The 21,976-nt window shown below is 38.5% G+C and overlaps 1 pseudogene; it reads right to left on the minus strand.

Annotated features, from left to right (window-relative positions):
- Nucleotides 1-16,185: 16,185 nt before the first annotated feature.
- LOC121210043 (protein argonaute 4-like) lies at nucleotides 16,186-16,928 on the minus strand (annotated as a pseudogene).
- Between the last annotated feature and the right edge of the window lie 5,048 nt (nucleotides 16,929-21,976).

Below are 21,976 nucleotides of genomic sequence, written 5' to 3' on the forward strand. Positions count from 1 at the left end.
GTAAGCTAATGGTCTTGTGTTCGAATGCCAGCACGAGCAAAAACGATATATTTTTGCTCGATGTTGTGTTAGAGTTTCGGTCAAACAAAAATTTTGAGTAGTAGGAGAGAAGTTAGGGATATGTGATCAGTTTTCCTATTTCCCCAAAAGTCTCCTTTCTTTCTGACATCAGAACCCTTTCCTTCTTTTCTCTTTACCAAATTTTGCTTCTTACTCCCCCACTTTGTTTTGTTTTCCTTTTAGTTTCCAGTTTGATCAGTGATTGAAGGCACGTTTTGTAAGTATATGTTTGTCTCTTTTTATCATTGTATGGCTAGTTCTTTTAAAAGGATTGTTTTGGTTATTTTGGTTTAGGCAAAACTCAAGAACCAGCAGGTACTCCATAAATGGTTTGAGTGTTAGGGATTTTCTGTCGCTGTCGGTAAGTGTTTAGAGTACGTTTTGATATTCTAATGGTTTTATTATGAAATATTTCAGTTTAGTGTTCGCTCATCTTACTAAATTTGGACCTTGGTAATGTCAATCATAGGGTCTGGAATATGATATTGCATTTTGAGAGTGAAAATAGACTAGGTGTGTACCTGAAAACACAGAAAACAAGAATCGATGAAAGCCAAAAAATGAAACTGTTGACACCACACAGGCGTGTGGTCACCCGTGTGGTAGGCCATGTGGCAGTATACAGGTGTGTGATCGACGAACCAGGCAGTGCGCGCGTGACACAGGTGTATGACACGGGTGTGTGATCTACGAATCAGGCAGTGCGCGCTTGACACAGGTGTATGACACGGGCGTGTAAGGATTGGTGAGGCCGTGTGCTAGACACGGGCTGGACCAATTAGGCCATGTGGGACACATGGGCATGTGGGCCCACACGTGTGAACCACGCGTGCGTGTGTGATTCTGGGCCAGGCCGTGTGATCCACACGACCAAGGATAATTTGGGGCGTATAGGAACACATGGGCAAGCCATATGAGTGTGTGAACCTAATTTTCTAAAATACTCTAAAAGGTTACTTGGGTCCCCAAGTCGATTGGAACCTACTGTATGGTCGGTAAGAGTTATGTGACCCCTGATTATGTGATCTGACTATGTGATATATGTGCTCCAACATGTTACTCTTGGCATGTAGACCGATTTGTATTTATGATATGTTGATTGCATAATTGCATGTCATGTATTGTATGCCGCATTACATAGGGGTTAGGTTAATGTATATGGAGGAAGTATTCTGAAAGGCTCCTAAGCCTGATATCTAACAGAACAGCTACAATTATCTAATTATGAGCCGTATTTCCAGTATAGCATGGTGTGTAGGGATGGGTGGGTCAATTATATCCCCACATGGTATGTAAGGCTGGATGGAGTTGGTGTGTAGAGGCTAGTAGGTAGGACTCTATTATTCTACTCTGTTTTGCATGATATATCTAAGATGGGCTATGGTCCAGTTCGTATCTGATTCTGGATTTAAGTGAACTAATATTTACACCGGTTCTGTAAAAGGGGTCAGGCATAATTATCTGATATTTGGACATACGACTAATTTCTGCTCTTGTGTGTATTTTCTAAGTAAAAGATAATAATCGGAATGATTTTAAGGTCAATGTGTTTTCAAAAACACTCTCATGTGACATCGTTAGATTCGGCCATAACGTCTAGGCTGGGTTTGGGGTGTTAGGTTTAATGGTATCAGAGTCAGGTTGCAAAACTCGGCTATGGATTTGGGTTTTAAAGATTGGTTTTAAAGAAATAATTTGTAAATAATTAGAAATATTTTTGGAATAAGTATGTGGTACACCGAGTCTCCAGCACCGATCCTGTAAGTTTTCTAGACCTCTGTTTAAAATTGTGTGGAAGTATGATTAGAATATACTGAAACTACTTTAGTTAGTATATTACACTGAAAACACTTTAGGAAGTGTAAACTAAAAACTGTAGTGAGACTACAATTCGCGATAACAGACTCTAAACTTTTGATACTGTTTTACATAAAATATTAACTGTTAACTAATACATAAAACTGTTAATACAGATAAATTCCAAAATTTACGATGAGCACAAGTGGTACTAGAGGCCGAGGTAGAGGCCGTAGAGGAGCTCGAGCTGAGTCCTTTTCCATGGATAATATATCAAATTTGGACACGAGTGAGACGCCATTGTCGCCTGCTGCTGAAATTGGGTCTCATGATCGTATGGCCGGGGACGATGCATTGTCCCAGACTATGCTCAGGATTTTGGATAGGGTCGCTAGGCCCAATGTTGGATCTGAGGGCCGTGGGTCTATTACGGAACGACTTCGGTCTAATAGGGCTGAGTTATTCAAGGGTGTCACTGGAGTTGCCCCTAACGTGGCTGAGTATAGGATGGAGGCCACAAAAAGAATTATGGACGACTTGGATTTTACTGCTGAGTAGAAGCTTAAGGGGCTTGTTTCTCTATTACGTGACGAGGCATACCAGTGGTGGCTCACGGTTAAGGAGGGCACTCAGCCCGACCGATTGTCCTGGGATTATTTTAAGTTTACGTTCCAGGGTAAGTATGTGGAGGCCAGCTACATTTGATGCCAGGAGGCATGAGTTCCTTAATCACACTTAGGGAGACTATTCAGTGGTTGAATATGAGGCTGAGTTCATGAGGTTGAGCCGTTATGCGTGAGGCATGGTGGCGACTGAGTATGAGTGCTGTGTCCAATTTGAGGATGGTCTCAGGAATAGTTTTCGAGTCTGAATAGCTCCGCAGAGGGAGCGTGACTTTTCTGCCCTATTTGAGAAGGCAAAGATTGCCGAAGAGGTAAAATGCACTAAGCCCCAAAACTAAAACAGGAGGAAAAGTAAGAGGGATTTGGAGCCCTTAAGTTTTAGGATGAGGCCTAAGAAAAGGGCCAGGTCGGATGGGCCAGTGAGAGTTGGGCCCCTTGTGGCACCTACTGGGGTGGCGCTTTGTGGACATTGTGGTAGACGCTATCCGGGCGAGTGTTGGAAGACTACTGGGGCGTGTCTGAGATATGGGTCCATTGAGCATCGTGTCAAAGATTGTCTACTAGAACCGATCAGATGCAAGCTACGGGTACTGGTACTGTGCAGCCGCCGAGAGTAATTCAGCAGCCACCTAGGGGCCGTAGTCAGACAAGAGGTGGTAACGGTATGGGCCATGGACAGAAAGCACCGGGCAGAAGGTGCTGGACATGCAGAGGCGAGGTAACCTGCACTAGTTTATGTTGTTGGTCGCCATAAGGACAGAGATGCGCCAGACGTCATCACGGGTACATTTTTAATTTATAATGTACCTTATTTGGCATTGATAAACATAGGCTCTACTCACTCTTATGTAGCTAGTACTGTGTCTGAAACCTTGGGTATTTTGGTTAAGAGTACTTCTAGCGAGGTAACTGTTGTGAGTCTGCTGGGACAGTCTATCTGAGTAAGTAAACTGTTTAGAGATGTTCTACTAGAGGTCCAAGGGACAGTATTTCTGGCTAATTTAATGGAGCTTCCATTTAAGGAGTTCGATCTGATTTTGGGAATGGACTGGCTGGTTAAACACCGAGTGAGTCTAGATCGTGCGACAAAAAGGGTCGTCTTGAGGACTGAGGAGGACAGTAAGGTAGTGGTGATTGGGGAACGACGAGACTACCTGACTAATGTGATCTCTACTTTGGCAGCAAAAAAAGTTCATTCAAAAAAGGTGTGAGGCATTCTTGGCATACGTCAGTATTTCTGATTCTGGGGACTCTTCGGTTAAAAACATCAGAACAGTGAGAGATTTTCCAGATGTGTTTCCTGATGAGCTACCGGGGTTACCTTTGAGCCGTGAGGTGAAGTTTAGGATTGAGTTATTTTCTGGCACAACTCTGGTGTCTATCGCCCCTTACAGAATGGCACCAAAAGAGCTGACAGAACTTAAGGCTCAAATTTAAGAACTGTTAGACCGTGGGTTCATTTGTCCTAGTTTGTCTCAGTGGGGAGCACCTTTTCTATTCATGAAAAAGAAAGATGGGACAATGAGGATGTGTATTAACTACCGTCAGTTGAACAAGCTAACGATTAAGAATAAGTATCCACTTCCAAGGATAGATGACTTATTTGACCAATTCAGAGGAGCATCTGTGTTTTTAAAGATCGATCTGCGATTATGTTACCATCAGTTGAGAGTTAAAAAGACCGATGTATATACGACAACATTTAAGACTCGTTATGGACATTACGAGTTCCTAGTTATGCCCTTTGGGTTGACTAATGCACCAACAACATTTATGGACTTGATGAACTGTGTGTTTCAGCCTTATCTAGACCAATTTGTGGTGGTATTTATTGACAACATTTTGGTGTATTCTAAGACAGAGGATCAGCACGATGAACATCTCAGAGTGGTTTTCTAGATTCTTGGGAGAAACAGTTGTATGCGAAGTTCAGGAAGTGTGAATTCTGGCTTCATGAAGTGACATTTTTAGGACATGTGGTTTCTAATGAGGGGATACAAGTTGATCCTCGTAAGGTTGAAGTAGTATTGGATTGGAAATGGCCAAAGAATGTGTCTAAGATCCACAGCTTTCTGGGGTTGGCAGGTTATTATCGGTGCTTTCTAGAAGGGTTTTCCTTGATGGTAGATCCGTTGACTAAACTTCTACGAAAAAGGAGTACATTTCGTTGGGACTGATGCACAACAGGAGAGCTTTGATAAGCTCAAAACTATTTTAACTCAGGCTCCTGTTCTGATACAGCCTGAGTCTGGTAAAGACTTCATAGTATACTGTGATGTGTCGCATGTGGGCCTGGGTTATGTTTTAATACAAGACGGAAAATTAGTTGTTTACGCGTCTTGACAGTTCAAGACTAATGAGGCTAACTATCCGACGCACAATTTGGAGTTGGCAACAGTTGTCTTCGCTCTGAAAATCTAGAGGCAATACCTCTACGGTGAGAAGTGTACTATCTACACAGATTACAGAAGCCTCAAATATCTCCTCACTCAGAAGGAGTTGAACCTTAGGTAGTGTAGATGGGTTGAACTGCTTAAGGATTACGACTGCACTATCGAGTACCATCTTGGTAAGGCCAATGTGGTGGTCGATACATTACCGATCTGAGAGCGATGTTTGGTCAACTTAGTCTCTTAGATGATGGGAGTCTGTTGGCAGAACTTCAGGTTAGACCGACATGGATTGATTAAATTAGAGATAAACAGATGGGGGATAAGTCTCTGGAGTTGCGTTTCCGTCAGGCTGAGAGAGGTACTACTATGGAATTTGGGATTAATAAGGATGGGATATTGTGTTTTCACGGTCGGATTTGTGTACCGAATGATAAGGACTTGAGACAGTCGATTCCGAGGGAGCCGCATAGTAGCTTTTATGCTATGCATCACAGCAAAAATAAAATGTACTGAGATATGTGAGATGTATATTGCCGCTAGGATTGAAGCGTGAGGTTACTAACTTTATTTCCTGTTGTTTGACTTGTCAGCAGGTTAAATCTAAGCATCAATTACCTTCGGGTTTGCTGCAGCCGATTAGGATACCGATGTGGAAATGAGAGCGAGTAAAAATAGACTTCGTTTGTGGGTTGCCTCTAATACCCACTAAGAAGGATTCTGTCTGGGTCATTGTGGATCGATTAACCAAGTCTATGCACTTCATTCCGGTCAGGATAGACTTCTTTGCAAAAATTTGCCAAGCTTTATATTTCTGAAATAGTGAGATTGCATGGGGTACCTGTCTCGATTATTTCTGATAGGGATCCTCGTTTCACTTCTTGGTTCTAGAAGAAACTTCAGGAGGCTCTGAGCTCAAGATTAGACTTCAGTAGTGCTTTCATCCTCAGACAGATAGTTAGTTGAAGAGGGTGATTCAGATACTGGAGGACATGTTAAGGGGTTGTATTATTGATTTCTGAGGCAGTTGGGAGAAGTACTTGCCATTAATAGAGTTCGCTTACCATAACAGCTACCAGTATAGTATACAGATGGCATCTTACGAGGCAGTGTATGGTTGTAAGTGTCGTAATCCCTTATGCTGGACTAATTCAAGTGAGTGAGGTATTCTGGGTCTAGAGTTGGTTTCTAAGACTAAGGACAAGGTATGTTTGATTCGAGATCGATTGAAAGCGGCTTCTGATCTATGTAGATCTGAAGGGTCGAGAGATAGAGTATTCTATGGGAGACTTCGTTTTTCTCAAGGTCTCGCCATGAAAGAAGGTTCTGAGGTTCGATCCTAAGGGTAAGCTAAGCCTTAGATTTATCGAGTCGTACCAGATTCTGAAGCAAGTAAGGCCAGTCGCCTATCAGTTAGAGCTACCTCCGGAGTTGGATCGCATACATGATGTGTTCCACGTCTCAATATTAAGATACTATCGCTCTGATACCATGCATGTTGTTTCTGTTTAGGAGATCGAGGTTAGGCCAAATCTGAATTTCGAGGAGGAGCTGGTGCAGATTTTGGGTCACGATGTAAAGGTTCTAAGGAGGAAGTCTATCCCACTGGTTAAGGTTCTATGGCATAACCATAGCTCTGAGGAGGCTACATAGGAGCCGGAGGATGCGATGCAACAGCAGTATCCTCATCTGTTCTGATTAGGTAAAATTTCGAGGATGAAATTTTTTTAGGGGTAGAGTTGTAACGCCCCAAATCTTAATGTTTCTACTTTTACAACTAATTGACACAAGTGTGTATCTGCTTCAGTGGTTAAATGTTCTGGGTGTGTGTGAGTGGTCTTAAGTTCGAGCCATGTCTTTGGCAAATTTTGACTTTTCCTGAATTAAGCCTTAACTGCTAATACAACAGACTTATATTAAGTTATTTGTAATTTCATATCAGAGTGGGCTTGTTGGTCTGATGGTTAAGTGATGTGTTGGTAAGTTGGTGGACTTGTGTTCAAATGCCAGCACGAGCAAAAATGATATATTTTTGCTCGGTGCTATGTTAGAGTTTAGGTCAAAAAGAAATTCTGAATAGTGGGAGAGAAGTTAGGGATAAGTGATCAATTTTTCAGTTTCCCCAAAAGTCTCCTTTCTTTTTGACGTCAAAACCCTTTCCTTCATTTCTCTGTATCAAATTTTGCTTCTTGCTCCCCCTTTTTGTTTAGTTTTTCTTTTGGTTTCCAGTCTAATCAGCGATAGAAGGCACGTTTAGTTAGTATATGTTTGTCTTTTTTTTAGCGTTGCATGGCTAGTTCTTTTCAAAGGATTGTTTTGGCTCTTTTGGTTTAGGCGAAAATCAAGAACCAGTGGGTGCTCTACGAACATTTTGACTGTTAGGGATTTTTGTTCGCCTTTGGTAAGTGTTTAGAGTATGTTATAATGTTCTAATAGTTCAATTATGAAATATTTCAGTTTAGTGTTAGCTCGTGTTACTAAAGTTGGACCTTGGTAATGTCAATCATAGGGTCTGGAATACGAGATTGCATTTTGGGAGTGAAAATGAACCAGGTGTGTACTCGGAAACACAAAAAATGAGAATCAACGAAAGCCAAAAAATGAAACTGTCAATGCCACACGGGCAAGGGCGTATGATCGATGAACTAGGCCATGCGCGTGTGACAAGGGCGTATGGCACGGTCGTGTAAGGACTGGCGAGGACGGGTGCAAGACATAGGCTGGACCACTTGTGCCCTTTGGGCCACACGGGTGTGTGGGCTCACACGGGTGAACCACACGCGCGTGTGAGATTCTGGGCCAGGCTTTGTGATTCACATGGCCATGGCCAATATGAGCAGTGTGGGCCCACACGAGCAGACCACATGGGCATGTGAGCCCAATTTTCTGAAATACTCCAAAAGGTTGCTCAGGTCGCCCAAGTTGACTGGGACTTACTGTAGGATCGGTAAGAGTTATGTGACCCCTGATTATGTGATCTGACTATGTGATATATGTTCTCCAACATGATACTCTTAGCATGTAGACCGATTTGTATGTATGATCTGTTTATTGCATATTTGCATGTCATGTATTGTATGCCGCATTCCATCGGAGTTGGGAAAATGTATATGGAGGAAGGATTTTGAAAGGCTCCTAAGCCTGATATCCGGCAGTGCAGGTGCAATTATCTTATTATGTGCCATATTTCGGTACAGCATGGTATGTAGGGATGGGTGGGTCGATTATATCCCCACATGGTGTGTAGAGCTGGACGGAGATGGTGTGTAGAGGCTAGTGGGTAGGACTCTATTATTCTTCTCTGTTTTGCATGATATATCTGAGATGGGCTATGGCCCAGTTCATATCTGATTCTGGATCTGAGTGAACTAATGTTTACACTGGTTCTATAAAAGGGGTCAGGCCCGAATTATCTAATATTTGGACATATGACCGGTTTCTGCTGTTGTGTGCATGTTCTGTGGGGATTATACACTAAGTTTGTGAAAACTCACCATTTTCTGTTTAATCTGTGTAGGTAATCCCCAGACTTGACGAGTCGGCGCAGTGGAGCACTCGACGGTGGCCACACATATTTAGACTATTTTAAACTCTATTTCGGTATTTATTTCTTAATTATTTTCTGGGTTGTTTTGATGTAATATGGGGACTTTATGGACTGTTGGACTTTATTTGGATTTTTAAACTGTTTATGGGATTTTAGTCTAAACCCGGTTTTAATCAAAATGACGGTAGTCTTAAATATGAACGGTTTTCCAAAGACGAATTTTATCAAAAGCTTCCGTGTAAAAGAAATTTTTTAAAGCAAATCAATTAGACCTCGTTTTCCTGAGCTAAGTAAAAGATAATAATTGGAATGTTTTAAGGTCAATGCATTTTCAAAAACACTCTCATGTGACATCGCCAGATTCGGCCATAACGTCCAGGCTGGGTTTGGGGTGTTACAAACACATTTGGCCTGCCTATGTGTATGCCATTTTAACTCAAAATATAGTACCTACTCTTGTAACTCTTGAGGATGTGATGAGATGAAAGTCTCCTAGCCTGACTCTAGCTCTTCAAGTCTAATTGTACCTACGCATTAAAATAAACGCATTAAGCCAGTGAAGGCGTAGTAAGCACTACAAGAATAAATAGGTAAATGAATCGTAACATAATGTTTAAAATTATTCAATTAGTACATGCTTACACACATACAAAATTCATTCAACTATACCTTGCTTTAACAAAATTTAACTTGCCTTTGAAAGTTACTAAACTTACCTCAACACTTTGATTATTCACTTTTGTTCACATTTCATATCTTTAGCCTATAGTAGACTTTTTCTTATAAATCAAAAAATTGTTGGTCTTTCTCTAATGAAGAACTCTTTCTTTGACTGGTTACCAGAGTAAAAATAATGTAATGGAATAGAAGGGAAGAAACCCCACAATAATAACTTTACTTATAAAGCTTACAGCTCTCACAATAACTTATACATGGCTGACATGCAAAGTTGACTCACCACCTTAATGTGACCAACATAGTAATTTCTAGGAAAATTCTACCATAATTATTCGTTGCACTTTAGTTAATTTACAACTAGATCTTAACAAAAACTCAAATAAAATTGTACAGAAAACACATGCTCAAGCAAAAAACTATCAGGTCTACAACTCAACAATCTGCCATTGGTGTTCCCAGAAAATATGGGGAAATTTTGCACTTGCACACCCCTGACAGTTCCACAAGAAAACAAAAAAATACAAATCCATATAGAATAAAAGGCGAAGAAAAACCTACCTTTAATGTCGAATGACATCTTCGATTTCTAGTTGCTTTTCAACCACTTTCAGTCCTCCTACATCACCTTTCTTTCCAATCTGAGCAGAGATAAGTTCAACCATGTTGTTGACCGATTTCGATAGGGGCACTCGAGAGCTACTTGACATCTTGAAATGGCTCCCCCAATCTCACTTTGTCTTGTTAAAAATTCTTCCATTTCTGCCAGCACTGACTTTTCCTCCAGTGATCTGCCTTTTAGAAGTCGAATCATCGTGCGCAACACCTTCGCTCGATCATCATCCACTAACTCAAATAGATTTGAGTGATTATTTTCCTTAAAAATAGTTATCGACTACTTTGCTGGGTCAAGTACACCTTCTTGCAATGTCATCGTAACCTCCAATGGAGCATCAAAAGTTGAATTAAAGTGACTAATTTTCACAGAGCTATTACCTTCAAAAGGCCGATCTCTAGTTGCATTGCTAAACTCACCTGGGTCTTTTCTAGAAACTACAGAAATGAAAGAAGTGGATGCATCTTAGGTTCATGATCCTTCATTTCGAAACCCTTGGCTTGTAAAAGTATTTCAATGACACCCAAATGATGCGACATTCTTAGTTGGAGAAAACTCGAGCCAATCTAGGAATAACTTGCACTAAGATGGGAGAAATTAGCGTTCATTCTTGTCAATATATTGAGAAGATGTTGGTGCCTCACTTCGAGGAATCAATTTATATAGCCCAAGCTTAAAGTAAGCTTGACGGAATTCATCCTGTTGATTTGGAGGGTAATCCCAAATAGAATTTCGAAGTCCTAGATCACACCCTAAAGAAAAAGCATAAAACTCTTTTTTTTCTACTTCGACGCCTTACGATGATGTTCAAGAACTTGAGAAGACTAGATATCTTGTTCAGGAGTGTGTAAAAACTGAATATCTCATTCAAGATCTTGGGATTGAGAAGACTAGATATCTCATTCAGGAGCTTAGGACTGAAAAGACATGATATCTTGTTTAGGAGCTTGAGAAGATCTGATATTTGATTTTTCTCCACTAATAATAGAAGGTTGAGGAACCGAATGATCATTATTGCTTTCTGACACCCATTTCTTGAAAAAAGATTCGATCTTTTTGTTGACCATAATTTAATCGAAAAACCTGAAAACTGTAATAATATATTAAACAACTACACATTAAGAAAAGGAAAAATAATAATAAGTCAAATAAATAAAGAACATAATTTATGCAAAAATGTAAGGAGTCGAGAGAAAGATAATTTATATTTTTTTTACTCTGTGTTCTCAGTCTAGGCATCAAACTACTTTCTTTTTTCTCTCAGCAATGTCGACAACTTACCAGAGTAAGATAATTCCTTAACAAGACAAACAAATCAAAATACAAGAAAGTCAGTAACCTAATATGTATGGGTATAGGCCAAATCAATTAATTCTTGAATTTGAATTCAAAGTGCATATGGAGCATCTAAATTTAGTTTTTCAAGACCCATCAAGTATTAATATTTGATTATTATTAAAGTTATATAATTAAAAACTGAAAAATACTTTATTAATATAAAGTATAACCTTATGGCTTAATGGGGCGAATTATATGAGATACAATTTGGCCAAGGGGGTGAATTTTACACAATGTAGATATCAATCTAAAATACATGATAATTTATATATAAAATTAAAAAAAATCTAAAAATTTCAAAGGGGGGACCACCCCTTGGATCTGTCCTTGCTATGAAATAAATTTGGACTCAATTATGTCAATTTCTATTTTGTTTATATAGGTTCTTATTAGCCATGTTCACAGTAATTTGAGGAAAAATACTAGCATTATATGTGATTCAGAAACATATGATTCCTTATTCTTCATGATAGCAATGTTTCTTGTGAGAGATTGTCACGGTAAATACAACTTCATTAATAATACATACTTCTTTCCTAGGCATTTGAACCACGTTCGAAATCTAGAGTCGTCATTGTTGGGAGGGCTTTATCTGAATACCACCTTCAGCCCGAACAAGAATAGATTCAGACCGTAAAGCGAATGAGGACATTTGTGGTTATGTGCCAAAAAAAATGAATAATATATTCTAGAATATGACACACTTAGATGTAGGTGAAAAAAAGAATTATATAACAAATATATTTGTAAAAATTTGATATAAATAACAAATAAATTTCTGGTTGAATTGGTGAAGTATAAAGGTTAAAAAGCCATAAAGGCTTGAGTCTAAATCCTATTATCTGTGTATTTTTTTATATGAAAGATATAAAATGACAAAAAGAGCATCGAAATACTTCAATTTACTTTGAAAATGTAAAGATATTTTTTTATTATACCCAGTTGACTTGTGACACCAATTGAGCCAAATACTTATAGTTTAAATATGCCAGTGGTCTTATACCCGTTCAAAATTTAAAATTTAGTCCCTATACTTTAATTTTGAACATTGAGTCCTTATACTTTTTTTTTAGATAAAAATCTTGATGCCTCCATCTAATTTTGTGGTTAAAGTTATTTGTTTTTGTTGAAACCATTTTTTAAAGGGTTGTTTGAAAAACGGCATTCAACTTTTTGAAAAATGAAAATGGGAGTTGCCACCAACCTTTTTAGGTTGATTGGATCACCTTTATAAAACATTTTGGTCTACAAAATTCAAGAAAATAGGTTCGGGAGTCGGTTACGCACAAGGAAGGATTAGCACCCCCGTAACGCGCAAAATTGATACCGAATTGATTATTTATTGTCCTAATGTCGAAAATTTGAAATGATTTTAAATTTTGAACAATTTAAAGTTGAAACTTGAGATTCTTTTGTTCCAAAAGTATACAAACATCACATCCAGCATGTTAGGACATGATGTTTTAAATCCTTGAAACTAAAATTATCTCATGATTTTGAAAATTGATTAAAAAGGATATTTGGTTATTTAGTCAAACAAAAAAATCGCAACCCAGCATGTTAGGGCATTATTTTCTGAATTTCTAAACACCAAACATTGCCTTATTTAAGAAAATTTTTTTTAATTAAATGAAATATATTTTTTAAAAAGAATGAATAATATAGAATTTAATAAATAATAATAATTTGATATAATGCTAAAATTACTAAAAAATAAAATATAAAAGAGAATTAAAAAATCAAGGAGATAGGGATTAAATAAAAAAGGTTGAAAACGAAGATGAAAAAAGAATAAATAAGAACAAACCGTAGAAAATAAGAACGCAAGAGGGAGAGAAATTTGAGTGAATGCTCTCAAGAACTCTTATTGCTTCCCAAAACTCAAGTGTGTTTACAATGAAGGGAGAGGCCTCTATTTATAGTTGAGCCTCCCCAAATCCAACAGTACAGATCAATTAGATCAACGGTTAAGATTAAAGGATATCTACAAATTAAATCTCCAAGATTACAAAATCATATCTTCAAGATTGCATATCATATCATATCATATCTAAAATTGTATCATATCTAAGATTGCATATCACATCTAAGAGTGCATATCATATCTAAGATTGCATATCCTTAAAGATTATATTTCCATATGAGTCAAGCTCATAGATGGACCTTAAATCTTTTCATGTAATAGGCCATTCCGATTGGGCCAAATTATATTTGTAATTTTGTACTGGACTTGGACTTTGTTTTATTTTTATTTTTTGGAGTTTATTATTTTAAATACTGAAATGGGCCGGGAAAAAATGGGCTATTACAGCTGCCCCTCTTTGCTCATTGCTATGTAACAGGAATAGAGCAAAGACTATAAAAGGACCAATTTTGCCGGGGCTCGCCGAGTCTTGAGTTTTTGATCCTTGATCTTCTTCTTGACGGTTTCAATCTGCTTCACTGCAACTCAGGAAGGCCATATCTGCTATCTTTAATCTGCTCTCTATCGAACACAGAGATGCTAAATCTGCTTATTTGATTTGTTCCCTAACAATACAGAGATGCTAAATCATCTTAGATTTGCTTCAGCGTAAACACGTGAAAGCCAAATCTGCTATGTCTTCGATTTGCTCCTTGTGAACACAAAGATGCCGAATCATCTTGGATCTGCTTCAGTAAAATCATCTGAAGGTTAGATCTACTATGTATCTGCTCTCCGTCAAAATGGAGATGCCAGATCTGTTATCTTGGATCTGCTTTGGTGTGAGAACATTCGAAAGTCAAATCTGCTATGCCTTCGATTTACTCTCCGTCGAAGATAGAGAAGCCAAATCTTGTTATCTTGGATCTGCTTCAGTGCAAACATGCGAAGGCCAGATCTGCTATGCTTTGGTCTATTACCCTACTGCTTAAGGGTTAAGGTGCATTGTCTTCGATCTACTCCGCTACTGCTTAGGGATAAGATCTGCAAATTTAACCTGTTACCCTACTGCTTAGGGAGATAAGATCTGCAAATTTAACTTGTTTCCCTACTGCTTAGGGGATTAAGGCAAGTCATCATCGATCTGCTCCGCTACTACTTAGGGAGATAAGATCTGCGAATTTAACCTGTCACCCTACTGCCTAGGGGATTAAGGCAGGTCTTCGATCTACTCCACTATTGCTTAGGGAGATAAGATCTGTAAATTTAACGCGTTACCCTACTGCTTAGGGGATTAAGGCGGATCTTCGATCTGCTCCACTACTGCTTAGGGAGATAAGATCTGCGAACCTGTTACTCTTCGATCTGCTCCACTACTGCTTAAGGAGATAAGATCTGTAAATTTAACCTGTTACCCTACTGCTTAGGGGATTAAGGCTGGTCTTCGATCTGCTCCACTATTGCTTAGGGAGATAAGATCTGCAAATTTAACCCGTTACCCTACTGCTTAGGGGATTAAGGCGAGTCTTCAATCTGCTCCACTACTGCTTAAGGAGATAAGATCTGCGAACCTGTTACTCTTCGATCTGCTCCACTACTGCTTAGGGAGATAAGATCTGCAAATTTAACCTGTTACCCTACTGCTTAGGGGATTAAGGCGCTAAATTTTGTAATTTTCAAGCAATCTGGCTACATTGTCCACTGGGGAATCCACCTGTAGAATTGATTTCCTGGAATTTATGCTTATGCCTAATAATTAAGATGCCATGATCGAAATGAGTCAAATGCTCCTAATTAGACATATTATGATGCAAAATGTTTATGAAAATAACTCCTACTTCAGATGTTATCACTCATTCATCTATCGAGCTTTCCACCTCATTCTTTCGACATATCAATCATACTCTGCTCGTATGCCTCGAATCTTCTCCATCAATTTGGTCTACCGTACCATTCCCCAAATGTTACGACCCACTGAATATGTTTATGAAATGATCTTTTCTTAAGATCAATATTGCTTAAAACATCCAACCACCTTTTGGACTGGAGAAGAAAATCTCTCGAGTATCTCCAACCCATACATATGAGAATTCCTTAAACAATTGTCTTGTTTTAGTTTCTTGTATTATCTAGAAATTTCCAGAGTAATATGCAAAACTTCATTTGTGAAGATATTTTAGTTTATCTATCATTATTTCAATGCAACATGCTTTATGAATAATGGGAGACAAATAAATGGATCCTGAGGATAATTAGATTTGGACAAATTATTGGAAGGAATGCGAAAAGATTAACCTGAAAACATATCTTTGCGAAGAAAAAGAATCCAAAGATAGTAAATAGGACAGAAATCAGATGCCCTAGATATCACCGCTTGAGCGTCTATACACCAGCTCCATGAAGACTTTCTTGAGTTCAACATGTGTTTAAAAGATCCAAAGTAATTCGTTGATGCCTCGATATGTAACATACTTCACTTCTCGTCAAATCCGGTATAGCAAGGTCACTGCATGACTTTCCAAATTTGAGCTGCCCTTTCGGGTTTTCAACTCAAAACCCCTTTGGTCTCAAGGTGCCCTTTGCGGGTTTTCACCTTGGCCTCTCCATTTTTATTTTTTTATTTTTTATTTTTTATTTTTATTTTCTTTTTTCCTTTTTTTTAAAATAGAAGTCCCAATGTGCCCTTTGCGGGTTTTTACCTTGGCTTCCCTTCTCCTTCAGACAAAGTACTCCTTGACCGAGTCCGAATTCACTGGATCAGATAAATTCTTCCTATCCATTTCTTGTCAAAATCAGTGCACCTCTAGAGAAAGCCCTCTTCGCAACATATGGCCCTTCCCAATTCGACATCCTTTTGCATGGGAAGGATCTCTTTCAGCACAAGGTTTCCTTTATAAAATCCTTTTGGACGAACCTTCTTCGTCATAAGTCTGTGTCATCCATTCTTGGTACGTTTGCTTAGGATGCATACTTTCAAGTTAAGTTTACTAGAGGTATTCAATTCTTGACTCCATCAAAGCTTGGAGGAAAAATCTTGATTCATAAACCCATGAAAGTGATTGCCCCAGTAGTAGTCCTGGTTGTTGTTTGTCAAACCCTACAAAAAGATGGTTCAATGATTTTCAGCAGACAAGAATGAAATTGCTGACTTTATCCTTCCACCTGGAAAGCTGAGGTACAGAGATTACTCCCGAGCATACATCCCACCATGACTCGTTGATGTTTATAAAGCATCCCTAATCTTCATAAATTGCCCCCAACTGTGAAGCTGTCAAATGAGCGTAGCAAATAGGAGCCACAACAAATATGGTTGTGGTTCTCCTTTGATACATATAGGATAGAGAATGAACAAACTCTTGCAGATCATCAGCCGAAAACCCAGCCTAGTCTAAGAGAACATGATAGTGGGTCTGTCTTGTGATTCCATCATTCCAGCATGGGTTCCAAGGTAAAAATCATTGTTCTTTGGATGGCATACTTTGTTGTCAATGACAGTACCATGTAGCACATTGTCAGGAGATCAATGCTGAAAAAACTTGGTATGATGGTTTTTCGTACAACAATAACCACAATCTTCTGGGTTCCACTTCTCGTCAAGGAACTCACAAGCCTTAATAACTTGATCAAAACTTGATTGAATTCAGACTTGCTAACCCCATCCCTGAAAATAATGATTTGATCAGGTTTCCTCTTCCTTGAACTTGTATAGAAGTCTAAGAGAGCTTCCTTCATGATACTGTCATCCACTTTGTCAGAAACTGGTTTTGAAAAAAGAGTCTATCCTTTTAAGCTTCAGAGACTATGTACGGCCTGATGCCCCATAGCTGGAAAATAATGGCCACAACCTAGAGCTAACCATCGCAGCTATTAGCGGCACATCAGACTACTCAAGAAAGCCGAACAATGCACCCATTCCACGGATGATGGTTGGAACCTTTGAAACAACTGGAATTGAAGGTGTTTGCCCCAGAGTAAGCATAGAGAGTAGGCGGTATTTTCTTATGCCAATTTTTACCAGTCTCGGTCATCTTCTATAATTTGATTTTTCTTCTTTTTCTTTTCTTTTGGCAACCTTTGTTGTACTGTGGTATGGCGCATTATCTTTGAAAAGACAACGAACTTTTGGCATTGTGCAGTTATATATAATCTCTTTTTTTTTCTTTTTTTTTGAAATGGATGACTTTTGACTTTGTAACATTGGCATATGAAGCTATCTCCTCCTCTTAATGGAGTAGTTGATGTCCACAAAGATGAGTCATTATCAGCTTGAAACTTTTGACGAGCTCGGGCACATAACATACATGCCCCATAAGTCTTGACTCCTTTAAATTTGGCATTCATTGTACAACTGATGCAATCCCTTTCCATGGTGGACCAACAGTGTCTCAAAACCTCATGTTTATCCTGGCAATTGCAAATCATCCTGCATGCGTCTTTGGACCACATTTTTAAATTCCCATAATAGTCTCAACAAGGTCTTGTTTTGTCTCCTCAGCTAATTCCAATTTCGTAATCTTTCCTTCCTATAAGGCTATATTTCCTACCACCACTTCATGGGGTAAAAACCATTTTCCACAAATTCAGAAACAAGTCACAATTTCTGTCACCTTCAAAGTACTGAGATTCCTCTAAACACATATCACACTCAAAAGGAACTCTGAATCTGTAGTATCGTTGCTCGTGTCATTCATATCTAGGGATCTATGATAGGCACACAAGAATATACAAGGAATAAATGAATTCAAGAATGACTATTTACATGGATGCAATGAAAATTTAAAAAGAATCAAAATAAAAGAATATTTACTCGGATGAATAATAAAAGTATGTTTTATTAAAATAAAAATGTCTGAACATAAGCCCATTTCACAAAAGAAATCTTATTTCTCCTAGGCTTTAGAGCAACAAGAATGTTTTGAATATTACTTCGTATAATTTTTGAATACTACAAGAAGTTCCTCTGCCTTCCAATTGTTTAAGGAGTTTTCCAATTTGTAGGGACGAATACCCTCCAGATTTCCTTGTTCATCCTCATCTTCCCCAATCACATTTACCCCCTGATCGCTATAGTTTGGCAATGGGTTCTCTGTACCAGGCTTATCATCAAACTTTATAACACCCATTTTGGTGACTTTTTCAACCAATTTCTTGAAGGTAGTAGAATTTTCTATGGAATGTCCTGTTATCCCTGCATGGTACTCACATTGAACATTTGCATCATACCATTTGGGATATGGAGGTTGCATTGGTTTTAAGTAGAAGGGAGCTACCACGTGTGCATCAAATAAATTCTAATAAAGTTCCTTGTACGTCACTGGAATGGGTGCGAACTAGATCTTTTTAGAATTCTGTCTCATACCAGATTCATTCCTTTGCGAACCCCGCTGTCCTACAGTTACTGCTCTTGGTTGACTAACCGTAGCTGATTTCGAGACCTCATTTCTCCTTGGGGTTAATCTCTTAGCAGTTTCCCCTTCTATCTTACCGCCCCTTATGGCGTTTTCAATCATTTCCCCTGCCATAACCATGTCAATGAAACTTTTTGTAGTATTTCCAATCATATGGGTAATGAATGGAGCCTTCAAGGTGTTGATAAAGAGCATAGTGGTTTCCTTCTCCAAGAGCAGTGGTTGAACCTACATAGCAATCTCTCTCCATCTCTGTGCATATTGGCTAAAGCTCTCATTAGGCTTCTTCTCCATGTTTTGCAACGTGATCCTATCCGGACTCATGTTAGTCATATGATTGTACTGCTTCATGAAAGCTTGCGCAAGATCCCTCCATGAATTTATTCTGGCCCAGCTCAACTGATTGTACCACCTGGTTGCTACTCCAATTAGGCTGTCTTGGAAACAATGGATCAACAGTTGATCATTATTCACGGAACCCGTCATCCTTCTACAAAACATCGTAATGTGGGCCTTTGGGCAAGTAGTTCCATTGTACTTCTCAAACTCTGGCATCTTGAATTTGTGAGGAAGCACCAAATCTGGGACCAAGCTTAGATCTTTGGCATTAACTCCCTGATGCCCTTCAGCACTTTCTAAGGCCTTAAATTTCTCCTCCAACCATCTGCAACGTTCCTCTAACTGTTTTGTAGATTCGATTCTTGTACCTTCCCTTTCAGCCATATCTAAGTCAGAAACGAGAGGATTTGCAGGATTGTCCCCCAAATTGAATCCCAAGCCAGTTGGGAAATTTATGGGGATCGTAGCATCGACTTGACCCTGTTGAGGCCTTATTGTGATAGGCGGCCCTCGGAGATATGCCTCAGGTTGAGTTTGTACGTGAGGTGGAGTGAAACCAGGAGGATGACCTTCGTTCTCTTCTTCAGTGATTGCCATGGGAGCCTTTCCCTTATCAGTGGCCCTCAGTAGTTGAGCCATCTTAGCCATCATATTCCTCTGAGCTTTTAGCATTTGTTCCCTCATGTCATTTTGCATTTTTGCCAATTGCTCTTGCAATTGGTCTTGCATGTCCTTCTGTAGCTGTTCAAATCTTTGGTCCATATTCTTCGACTTAGCGCATGTACCATAGGGATGTGTTGCTTCCAGATTTTCCCTAACTTTGTAGTAATTTTAACTAATTAGGGTCTTTCTATAACTTTGAATGCATATGATGCGATGAGATGCTATGAGATGCATGAATGCAAAAGGATATCGATTTTGATTCAGTTTCATTTTAGAAAACGTTATTTAAGGAACAAAAATCTTTTCATAAAATGAATTACAAATACGCTTTCACTCGTAGGCCCAGAGTCTTAACCCTATCTAATAACAAAGCTAACTTTCGACCACGATCTGACTGTAGCTCATATTGGTGCTCAACATGCTTGCCCTTTCTACCAGTATCTGTAAATGATCAGGTACCTTTTGAATTTGAATTACGGCTTCACCTATGAAGTAAGCTCTATAGCCAAAGACATCTCCTCTAATGTCTGTGAAGTTGCTCTGATTACCTTGAAAAAAAGATTGGCGAACAAGTAGGCATTCCCGCTCCGCAGCATACTGTCTTAAAATTATATCAAACATCCTCAGTTCTTCTTGAGAGTCTTCAAATTTCTGCCCCCACAGAACATTTTGAATTGCTTGCATGGGTATCTTCGCAGCATAGCTAATCTCCACTTTAAAAGTCTTTAAACAATATGATCTTCTTTAATTTCTTTCTTTCATGCTCATTTGGGCTGTCCCGACCATTAGGTCTTACATTTCCATTATTTCTGATAGGTACAACATCCTAAAGTACCACAGTAAATTCCAACTTGCTGTTTGGTAGCAATCCTATAGTAAGTGAGCCTTTCTACCATCATAAGCAAAATTCTTTCCATCCAATTCAATTTTGTATGTCTTATACCCCTACCATCCACGAGGTGACTATCTTCATCTGTAATGGTAGAAGTGTCCCTCAGTACTCCCCACGCTCACCTTGAATTGTTCATCTATCTTCATGTCAAGCAAACACTGCAATTCCCCATAACTGTTGTAGAACAACTGCTTGGCTTCGTTACTCCATTAATCCAATATTTCCTTTAACTCTTGGAGGTTATTTTGCATCACACTAATGAGAGTGTAATCCCATAATTTTGATGTGTATCCTTCGGTGACACTATTTCCTTTTTTTATCTGGGTTTTCTCTGACCAAGCACAAACGAAAGAGTTGTCCTCCACTTTATTAAGATATTCGTTCCCCATTACAAAACTTTCTAACTCGAAATTCGAACCTTGAATTGACACCTTTTAATGATAAATTACATGCAATGATAGCAAAATAAGAAAAACAAGTCAGTGTCACATATATAAAAAAATAATAAATAAGAACTTATAAAGGTAGGCACTAAAGGTCATCATCATACTACCTGGAGCAAGCACTTAAAGTTCACTATATGTAGTTCGGTTCTAAAGCAAGGGTACTTGAACCAGCAGATTCCTCGATCCTCACCAATTATAGGCTCATATGAACTAAGTTCAGTTCAAGGGGACACATTTCCCTATGGCCATCCGGAGATGAAAATCTCACGAAGACATAGGTACGGATGTATCCTGGAAGCAATCCACTAGCCCATGCGGAGGTGAAAACCTCACGAAAGCATAGCTTCTCACTCCCACTTAAGGGTGTGACCACAACGGTCATGCAAATGCAATGTGTGCGTAAACAATAACAAACATATGCAACAAACACATGTAAAAAATGACGTATTTTAAAAATTTTCCAATTTTCCGACATTAAGACAGAAAATAATCAATTTTTGCCTTGACTCTCTTATAGGTCCCCAGCGGAGTCGCCAAGCTATCGAAACCATTTTTTAAAGGGTTGTTTGAAAAACGGGGTTTGACTTTTTGAAAAATGAAAATGGGAGTCGCCACCAACCTTTTTAGGTGTGATTGGATCACCTTTATAAAACATTTTGGTCTACAAAATTGAAGAAAACAGGTTCGGGAGTCAGTTACGCACAAGGAATGATTAACACCCTCGTAACGCCCAAAATTGGTACCGAATTGATTATTTATTGTCCTAATGTCAAAAATTTGAAAAGATTTTAAAATTTGAACAATTTAAAGTTGAAACTTGAGATTCCTTTATTCGGAAAGTATACAAACATCACATCGAGCATGTTAGGACACGATGTTTTAAATCCTCGTAACTAAAATTTTCTCATGATTTTGAAAATTGATTAAAAAGGATATTTGGTTATTTAGTCAAACGAAAAAATCGCAACCCAGCATGTTAGGGCACTATTTTCCGAATTTCTAAACACCAAATATTGCCTTATTTAAGAAAAAAACTTTTTTAATTAAATGAAATATATTTTTTAAAAACAATGAATAATATAGAATTTAATACTAAAATTATTAAAAAATAAAATATAAAAGAGAATTAAAAAATCAAGGAGATAGGGATTAAATAAAAAAGGTTGAAAACGAAGATGAACAAAGAATAAATAAGAACAAACCGTAGAAAATAAGAATGCAAGAGGGAGAGAAATTTGAGTGAATGCTCTCAAGAATTCTTATTGCTTCCCAAAACTCA

This window comes from Gossypium hirsutum, chromosome A11 (assembly GCF_007990345.1).
Source record: "Gossypium hirsutum isolate 1008001.06 chromosome A11, Gossypium_hirsutum_v2.1, whole genome shotgun sequence".
Lineage (NCBI taxonomy): Eukaryota > Viridiplantae > Streptophyta > Magnoliopsida > Malvales > Malvaceae > Gossypium > Gossypium hirsutum.